The sequence below is a fragment of the Mus caroli genome, unplaced genomic scaffold, assembly GCF_978045245.1.
Source record: "Mus caroli unplaced genomic scaffold, Mus_caroli_1 scaffold_6, whole genome shotgun sequence".
Lineage (NCBI taxonomy): Eukaryota > Metazoa > Chordata > Mammalia > Rodentia > Muridae > Mus > Mus caroli.
Window position 1 is genome coordinate 55523276 of NW_028227261.1, and position 9225 is coordinate 55532500.

The following is a 9225-nucleotide window of genomic DNA, read 5'->3' on the forward strand; positions in this document are numbered from 1 at the left end:
AAGAGGAGGAGATTCAGCAATGTGTAATTTACTTGGTTGGTATACACATTAAAAAAATTGATAAATGTTTTGATTTTAACCGCCATCTTAAGACCGTGTAACACCTCCCATCTCCCTAAATTCTTTTCCTAAGATGAAGTTCCCTTAAGTATGTTATGACAGGAAGATCGATGTCAGTGATCAGGTCCTTTTGCAGCACAGGCAGCTATATAAATGTCCTCTCCCGGACGTGGTAGGTGAGGTTGGCTGATATGGTCAGGGAAAATACGATCTACTCACCAACTACTTCAAGACTAAAACACACGGCCTACACTCGCATAGCTTACTAGTGTCCTGGAAATACTTGTGAATGAGATTTCATTTGACTCTTATCCCAGAAGAGGAAAGCAGAGTCTTCCCTGTACGGTAGTTCCATCCATAGACGACCTTCCCAATGCATGAGCTTTAACATAGTTCCTTGTGCTGTGGTGGCCCCCTCCCCAACCATACATTTATTTCATTGCTACTTCATAACTGTAATTTTCCTACTGTTACGAATCAAAATGTAAATATCTGATATGCAAGGTATCTGATAGATAACCCCTATGAAAAATCTTCAGCTACCAAAGGGGTTGTGACCCACAGGTTGAGAACCTCTGTATCAGCATATTCAACATAATGAGTTCTAGGAACTATCAACTCCAAATCACCAACAGGGTGGTACACAAAGAAGTAAAAGCTTTCGAATATTGAATTCACGTGCATTTTAATGAAGCTGAGTGTACACTTTTCTTCATTAATACTCACACCTTGGATAACACATGAATTATAAAAGATTGAGTACGTATAAGCAAAGGGTAATTTGAGCACTCTAGGAATATGCATTGCTCCCAGTCTTGGGTCTTCATTTAGAAAGGATAGGCCATTTGGGTTATTAGATCAGTGTTCAAATCCCAGCCTGCTTACTTCTTAGATGTATGAGTTGGGGAATTTGAAATCTCTCTGAACATGGTTGATAATGACTGGGGTAACTATCTGTCAAGGTGGCCCTGGTGTGTATCATGTCCTTCTGTGGTCCCTTCCTACCTTTAGCATTCTGCCAGCTACATGACTAGAAATAACCAAGTGGCTCTTCTGAAATTAAGTTACAAAGAACTTTCGCATCATCCTGGGCTCTCTCATCACTCACTCTGGTCCTGGTCCTGAAGAAAGCATGTCATGAATGATGCTTTGGAGACGCTCATGAGCTGAAGAACTCACACATGACATCAGTCACCAACTGAACCCAGAAGCAGAACTTCTAGCCCAAGGTCAACTTTCAAACATGGTAGAAGCAGAAGATCAACTTGACTTCAATCTCATGAGTCCCAGGATTACGTATCTCACCAATTCCTAATCCTTAAAAGTTGTGGAAGATGCAAATTATTTCAACCTGCCAGATCTGAAGATTATTTGTTATAAAGCAACAAATAACTAATCCAATGCATATTGTACAGGATATTTAGCATCAGAAAGAGAGTGATAATATACCTAACGCTGAACATGTATGTGACTCCTGTTAGGCACTCAAGTGGAAGCTATGAAAGTGAGAGTCATACTATTAGTAACTTGAGTCTCAATAATTATTTTATTAGTTTACTAGTAATTATTAGTTATTAGAGTCTCAATAATTATTTTATTGCAGACTTTAAGTGATAGCAAATATTTTCTCTTAGGTTATCTTAATGTTTCTCTTTGAGAGAAAAAACTACTAGAAAAAATTGTCAGTTTTAATGACACATAGTCTTTGGGCTTCCTGCTGTTGGCAACAGCTTTAATATCAACACCATGAGGTCTAATTTATAGATATTCAGCATATAGATGCTCAGCATTCAGGGGTACTATAGGTTTTTAAAATATAAATATTTTAAAGATAATGAGAAAATGAAAATATTCTCTAATAGATGGTGCCTTTAAAATGTAATTGTACCTAGCTGCTTATCAGTTAAGGGTCCATCATTCACAGACCTGCCTACGTGATACTCTGGACCTGGTCTCCTGATGTTAAACCAAAACTGATAGTCCTAAGACCCCAGGTCCAGCTGAAAGGGACATGGTGTAGTAGCTAGCCCTCAAAAATGTCAAGGGAAAGACCCACAAACTTGCAGCATCCTAGCCTGGGAACATCTACTGCCCAGCCAGCCTTGATGCAGAAGAAATATCAATAACTCCCATGCAAATAGTGAGGGAGGGGGATGGACAAAAGACATAGAGCAATGACTGGAGAAAAAGAATGAAAGAGCAGAAGGGGTCTTGCTAAATGACCCAGCACTGACACCCCATTTCTGAAGAGAAAGTGTACCCTCATAAGGAAAGAGTCTTTAACACATGTTAGTGTCATATCCAGAAGGATCAACCTGCCCAGATACAGTAACACTGCATCCAAGACCAATACTGGACTTCAATTCCCAGACAGCAAACCGACAGGTAAGGGCATGAAGAAACGAAAACAGAGGCCTGGTACCAGACGACATGCTTAGGTAAGTCACTCTCTCCTGATTTCCCTCTCCAAGACACAGGCATCTGTGGCCCCCTTGTCCCTATTCCCACCCACCTGGAGCACACAGAAAGTAAGCCACCCACCCACCCACTGACCCAAGGTAGCTCAGCAAGCCAGCAAAGGAAGCTTGAACCAGTCACCCTGCCACTAAACTGCTCCATCCCTGCACATTACCACAGCACCTTCTCCATTTCTCCTCAATAAATCAGTACACAAGTACACACACACACGCACACGCACACACACACACACATTCTCAGAGCATTTTGTTCTTACCTCTATTTGCTGGAATTTTCCACACTGCTCTATATAAATGCTATCTCCTCTCTTGGACTACAAGCTGTCTACAGAGACACATTTTTATTTTTCTTAGTCCTGGCAATGCTTCAGTGTGAAAGACAATAAGTCCCCTCCAATGTGACTTTGGAGGGTGGGTCTTAGGCCTTGTCACCAACTACCTCCATAATCTTAAGAAAGTAAACTTGTGTCTCTAGTTTTCAGAGTGTTTACTGCCAAAATGAAGGGGTTAGGCCCAATAACTGTCAGCCGGGGCATCCTAGGTTTGTAGCAATAGGGCAGGCCTTTGAGAGAAGACACCAGAAGCAAAATGATCTAGATCCCTTAAGTGACGTCCAGAGGTGCAGACTCCAGCAGTCTGACCTTACAGAGTCTCCAGGCACAGCAGGCTGGAGGGCCCAGTGGAAAGAGCACAGCACAAGGCTGCGGGAAGCCCTGGAGAGAGGCCACTGAAGTGGTACAGAGTCCAATTTCTTAGTGAGGGCTGCTAGCCAGCCATCAGTGAGAGAAGAAAAAGACCAGCCACTCTGTCTGCACCCAAACCACTGAATGGTCTGCAGGACAGGAAAGGATTACTGTTCGGGGCAGAGCCCAGGAAGCTTCTCCTCTCCTGCTTTTGTCTTGTTATCATTAGTCAGTCAAGCATTCTTGGCAATGGAAACAGGTGATTAGCAAGTTTTGGAAGAAACTGTGAGCAAGCCCTGGATCCCTGCTTGGCATGTGTGTGTTCTTCTGGCCCTCCTCCCTCTGAGAGCCAGCCAATCAACAGAGTAGAATCAAGCCCCTGGATTCTCCTATCCCACCTCTGTAGATTACCATGGTGTATATCAGCTACTCTCCCCTCCCCAGAGCCTTCTGGGTGAATTTCTCCTGGACTGGAGTTTGGGGTCAGGGACAGTGTTGGGGCATGATGATGGGAACCCCATTCACACAATTCACACAGCAACAAAACAACCTGGGGTGAGAAATCAGAGTCAGCACTGAAGCTGCCAAAACATCTGACAGGGGCTGGTGGCCAGAGACAACACAGGCTGCAGAGTCCAGAACAGCAGAAGCCATCATTCAGCAGCAGCAGCAGCAGCAGCAGCAGCAGCAGCAGCAGCAGCAGCAGCAGCCGCAGCAGCAGCAGCAGCAGCATGGCTATGTTCTTATCATGATCAGCTCATTTCATCCAGTCATAACAGGGTAGCAAATGCCGAGAGCTAGGGGAAGAAGCTTTCGTGTCACCTCCTGCAAGCTATGGCTACTTTCCCTGGAAAGTGCCTTTATTCCTGCAGCGATGATAGGGCAGACTTTAGCCCAGGAAGTATGAGAGGGAGGAGGTCTTTGTTTTAGAGAGGGTGGAGACTCCAGGAGTAAAACAAGGAAGGTCCAGATGAGAGACAGAAAGGCCCCATTGTCACCGCAGCAAGGCAAGAAACCTGTCCTAACAGGAAGGCATCCCAGCCAAGAGACACCTTGAAGACAGGACTCAAATGTATAAATGCTTATTTTCTGGCTTTAACAAACACTACAGTGTTGAGATGTTGTAGGATTTTATTGTTGTGGTGGTGATGGTGGTGGTTATTTTTTTTTCCAGAATGGAAGGGAAAATCTTAGAATTGGAAGGTCCTATTTGGGCCCAACCCTTATGCAATCTATAAATCCTTTTGATAACATCAAAAACACGCTTTTTACAATTGTCTACCCCTCTGTGTGTTGGGGGAGGAGCGGGTCCATACATATGCCTGACTTTTAGATGACCTTAGGAATATCTGAGGATAAGATATGTGTTTTTTTTTTTTTCTTTCCAGCTTCAGCGACCACAAAGTATCTCAGGATCCTAACTCTACTCTGGGCACATGCCAATTAGTGTTTATCATTATAGTTTTCCACACACACAAAGAAAGAAGTGTTCCCTCCATGGCTCAACCATGATGGAAGCAGAGAGGATGGCTGTGCCTCTGTCCATTCCACTCTTGGTTTATCCTTGTGATTTCTGAACGGCCACATCATGCTTTTCACTGATGGGTCTGCAAGAAAATTCTGCTCCTTTTCAGGTTTCTTCCCTCTAGGCCAAGCATTCCGCCATACTATAGCTCACTTGAAGCAAAGCAAAATTTCCTTTCTCCCTACTCAGGCTGGAATCTTTCAAGCTGTTTGGCCAACTGCCTTCAGATGCAGTCCTCTGTGGGTTCACGCAGCTTCCAGACTGGTGCGTTCAGCTAATGGAATCACTGGATACACCATCTTGGTCTAATCAACGCCCTGAGCCCAGGGGTCAAAGCTGGAAGGGCACCACTGGAGACATCCTACTAGAAAAATTATTGTCAAGATGGTGCTGTGTCAAATGTCTTTCTGGGCTTCCTCACCCAATCCTGGCCTGCAGTCTGGCCTGAGTGACACCCCAGCCCACCTGCAGTTAGTGAGGTTGTATATTCTCCTAAAATAGAGAAGCACCATCGCCTTTCCTACAGTTCTTGGCCCATTTCTGCCTGTGCTTTCTTTGCCTGACTCAGCTAATTCACCAGATACACTCCTACAAATGTCCCATGCCTCAACTCAAAAGCTCCCCATTCTGTGCATTGCACACAAAATTGGCTGTTCCCACAGCAATTTGCATGGTCATTTCCTATGCCACCGGAAACCCTGAACCACAATAGCTTACCTGTCTCCTAGAATAGCATTCCCTCCTTTTCTCTCCTCTTGAAAGACAGTGGTGGTCCCTCTCTCTGCCTCAAAACCTTTCCCCCACACAGCCCTCCAGGCAGCTGTTCCTCATCAATTCACTGGACTGGACCCTCAAGTTGAAAACTTACATGAGGCCATTTTTCTTTAAGGTTATAAACCAGATTCACCTTCATAATGCTAGGCCTAGAAAATGGTCCCATGTGAAATAATCTCAGTAAATGGCTGCCAAATAAATGGCCTTTTTAAACAGAGGTCTGGCTTATCAAAATGAAGTTCCTCGTGGACACATAGATCACCACACAAAAATGACTCTGATCATGACAAGAGGTGGCCATTTCACTCTCAGTTTTGTTCACACTAGAGAGCATCAACTGACCCCTGTGCTTGTGACCTTTCTCCACCTGGTTATGAGCAAAAATGCCTGGGAAGACTAGCCAGCTTGTCTCGCTGTGCGTGCACGGCTCTCATTTCGTCCACACCCATGCCATAAGCTCAGTCCTTATACATCCCTAGAACCAGCTTGAATGCCTTCTCAGCTATATGTATCCTACTAGTTTATGGTAATTTTAGGAAGTCTAAATGACAGGGTTAGAAATGGATCTGCCAACATTTGTGCCTAAGAAACCTGTTTCATGAAAGTTGTTTCCCCATGGAATACTCTACAGACTGCTGCTTAAGTCAGAAAGCAAAAGTCATAAGGAGATTCATTTATTCTCTCACGGTGAGGCTGTTAAGGGACAGCCCAGGTGATGAGAACAAGAACAGCTATGTACACAGAAAGACAGAGACAGAAGCAGCACTGGCAGCTATTCACTAATTAGCATCCCTATTTGTGGGAAGGGTAGCCTAGGTCTCCCACTCCATCTCCAACTACACATTCACAATATGCACAAAACAGGATTTTCCAATTTGAGAATGAGAGAAGACTGAGGCAGAAAGACCTCCTTCATTTCCATAAGGATCATCCAGAAAACCAGGGAGTTTCAAGAACTGTACACAAACCACATTCCAGGACCTCCTGCGGATGCTTTGTAAGCTGAGGTGATTGCAGAATTGAAGGGAGAAGGGGAGGAGGAGGAAGGACGCTGTGGTTTCATTGGAAATGTCTCCAACAGGTGTAGGGCTTACAGCTTGTGGTGGGAAGCCTGTAAGGACTGAGGCCTGCTGTGTCACAACGTATGGGCCTTCAAAGGTTTTGCCCATCATTGGTTCTGGTCTGTTTCCTCTGCTTCTTGTTTGCTACCACATGATTAAGCCACTACCTTAAGATGCTACAACTGCAGGCACAACCTTCCCACCACGATGAACTGAAAGTTCTCAAACTGTGAGCCCAAATGACCTTCTTCTCACTGAAGTTTTTCTGCGAGGCATTTTGTCACTGTGGTGAGAGAAGCATAAATAGATACATATGCAACATTGGTCATAAAGTGACAATGCCAGGCATGCTATTACTTCACCCGATTGCTTGGAAATCAAAAGGAACTTAGCATGTTCAGTATCTCAAATAAAGAAAGCCAGTATCTCAAAGAAAACTTAGATTAATTCATTAGTAAACTCACTTGAATTCCTTTATAAGCCAAGGAATCTGCTTGGGTCTTTGACAGTGTTGCATGTAGCCTGGGCTAGCTTCAAATTGACTACGTAGCTAATGAAGACCTTGAACTCTGGATCCCATTGCCTCAACCTCCCAAGTGCTGAAGTGGCAGGCATGTACCACCAGGCTTAGATAAAGTATGTTTTAAAGTAACAATTTAAAGATGTTAGGTTCAGTCATTGACAGATTATAATCATTGATTACTGTGTCCTTGCACAACATGACTTCCACAGCAAGACTGAGGGAGTACAGTGTGGTCCTCTGTTCATGGGAAATACACACATTTTCCCTAGCTTGGAACCTCTTACCCCTTCAGCTTCTAAACATACCCCAGCCTCTGGCTGGACAGGCTCCATGAGAAGAATACTTTGGCCATTAGACATTTCTGGATTTTGTTCTAAGTAAAGGCTCTGATCTTTCCACGCTTATTAATTCTTTGGCATCACTTAATCAGCAATACTAATAATCATAGCCAACATACATTATGCTGTTTCTTTGAAGCAGGACTGGTTCTCAGTGTTGCATGGAATCATCACATTTAACCCTGAGGAGACCCCCTCGTCATTGCCACTATCATGAGTGGTATCCCACAGCTGGGCAAGTGGATGCAAAGATGCTAGGATGCTTTTATCCTCCTATCGATGAGACATAGCAGACCTGGCAACATAGCCCCATTGTGTCCCAAACCATCCATCTAACAAGTGAGGCCCTCACCAGCTTCCCTGGCAGGGATCTCTCTCTCTCTCTCTCTCTCTCTCTCTCTCTCTCTCTCTCTCTCTCTCTCTCACACACACACACACACACACACACACACAAACACACACACACACACACACATGCGTGCGCACCTCTATTAGTGAGTACTCCTCCCATTACTCTTGGGTTTAAAAATTATATTTCAACTTTCTTTTTTTTATTACGTATTTTCCTCAATTACATTTCCAATGCTATCCCAAAAGTCCCCCATACCCTCCCCCCCGACTCCCCTACCCACCCATTCCCACTTTTTGGCCCTGGTGTTCCCCTGTTCTGGGGCATATAAAGTTTGCGTGTCCAATGGGCCTCTCTTTCCAGTGATGGCCAACTAGGCCATCTTTTGATACATATGCAGTTAGAGTCAAGAGCTCCGGGGTACTGGTTAGTTCATAATGTTGTTGCACCTACAGGGTTGCAGATCTCTTTCGCTCCTTGGGTACTTTCTCCAGCTCCTCCATTGGGGGCCCTGTGATCCATCCAATATCTGACTGTGAGCATCCACTTCTGTGTTTGCTAGGCCCTGGCCTAGTCTCACAAGAGACAGCTATATCTGGGTCCTTTCAGCAAATGCTTGCTAGTGTATGCAATGGTGTCAGCGTTTGGAGGCTGATTAAATAGATAAATAACTTGCACTACTTTAATCTCACACCAGGTTGTTCTGTAAGAAAACATTAACCTTTGCTTGGATTTGTGTTTAGAGAAGTCCCAAGATGAGATTTTTCTAAGTAGGGTGTAGAACAGTTGCTTAGCATGCACAAGACCCTGAATTTAACCCCCAGCACAGCAAAACAAATAAAATCAAAGTTCTGCCATTATATAAGTTTGAAGAACAAGGAATTTTTAAAGCTGAACAATTCCCCCTCATAATCAGACTTCTCTGGTTCTGTAGATGTGTGTCCACCATCTCTGAGAACAAGCTCAAATGTAATAGGGAGTTTACCTGCCAGGAGAATCCTTTCACTGTAGAATAACTCCAAGTCCCACAGAATACACAGAAGGAACATTGCCAAAACTTGAGGGTACCCCAACATGTGTGACCTTAAGCCCTCATCTCACATCACAGGCTATGTCTCTAGGTGTCTAAAGTTCTCCATAAATTATATACACGGGCTTTAGTTTCTACCTTAGCCCACTGTCTTTCTCTCATAAACTCTCTTCCTTTGACAAACCACACTAGAAGATATTGGACATCATCCACATGATACCAGTAAAAGGTTTTGTGGAGATGAGAAGGGTATGTGTATTTGTGAGTACCTGGTACATCTGTGTGAGGAGTGAGCTCACTTTTTCAGGTATATGTAGAGTCTAGAAGTTCACATGATGGTTTCTTCCTCAGTTGCTCTGCACTTTATTTTTTTAGACAAGGTCTCTTATGGAGCACCGAGCTCCT

General features: G+C 44.1%; 1 protein-coding gene across 1 annotated transcript in view; it reads right to left on the bottom strand.

The window, feature by feature from the left end:
• Positions 1-9225, bottom strand: part of Ror1 (ROR family WNT receptor 1) — a 349276-nt gene that overhangs the window by 249585 nt on the left and 90466 nt on the right. The window lies entirely within an intron of this gene.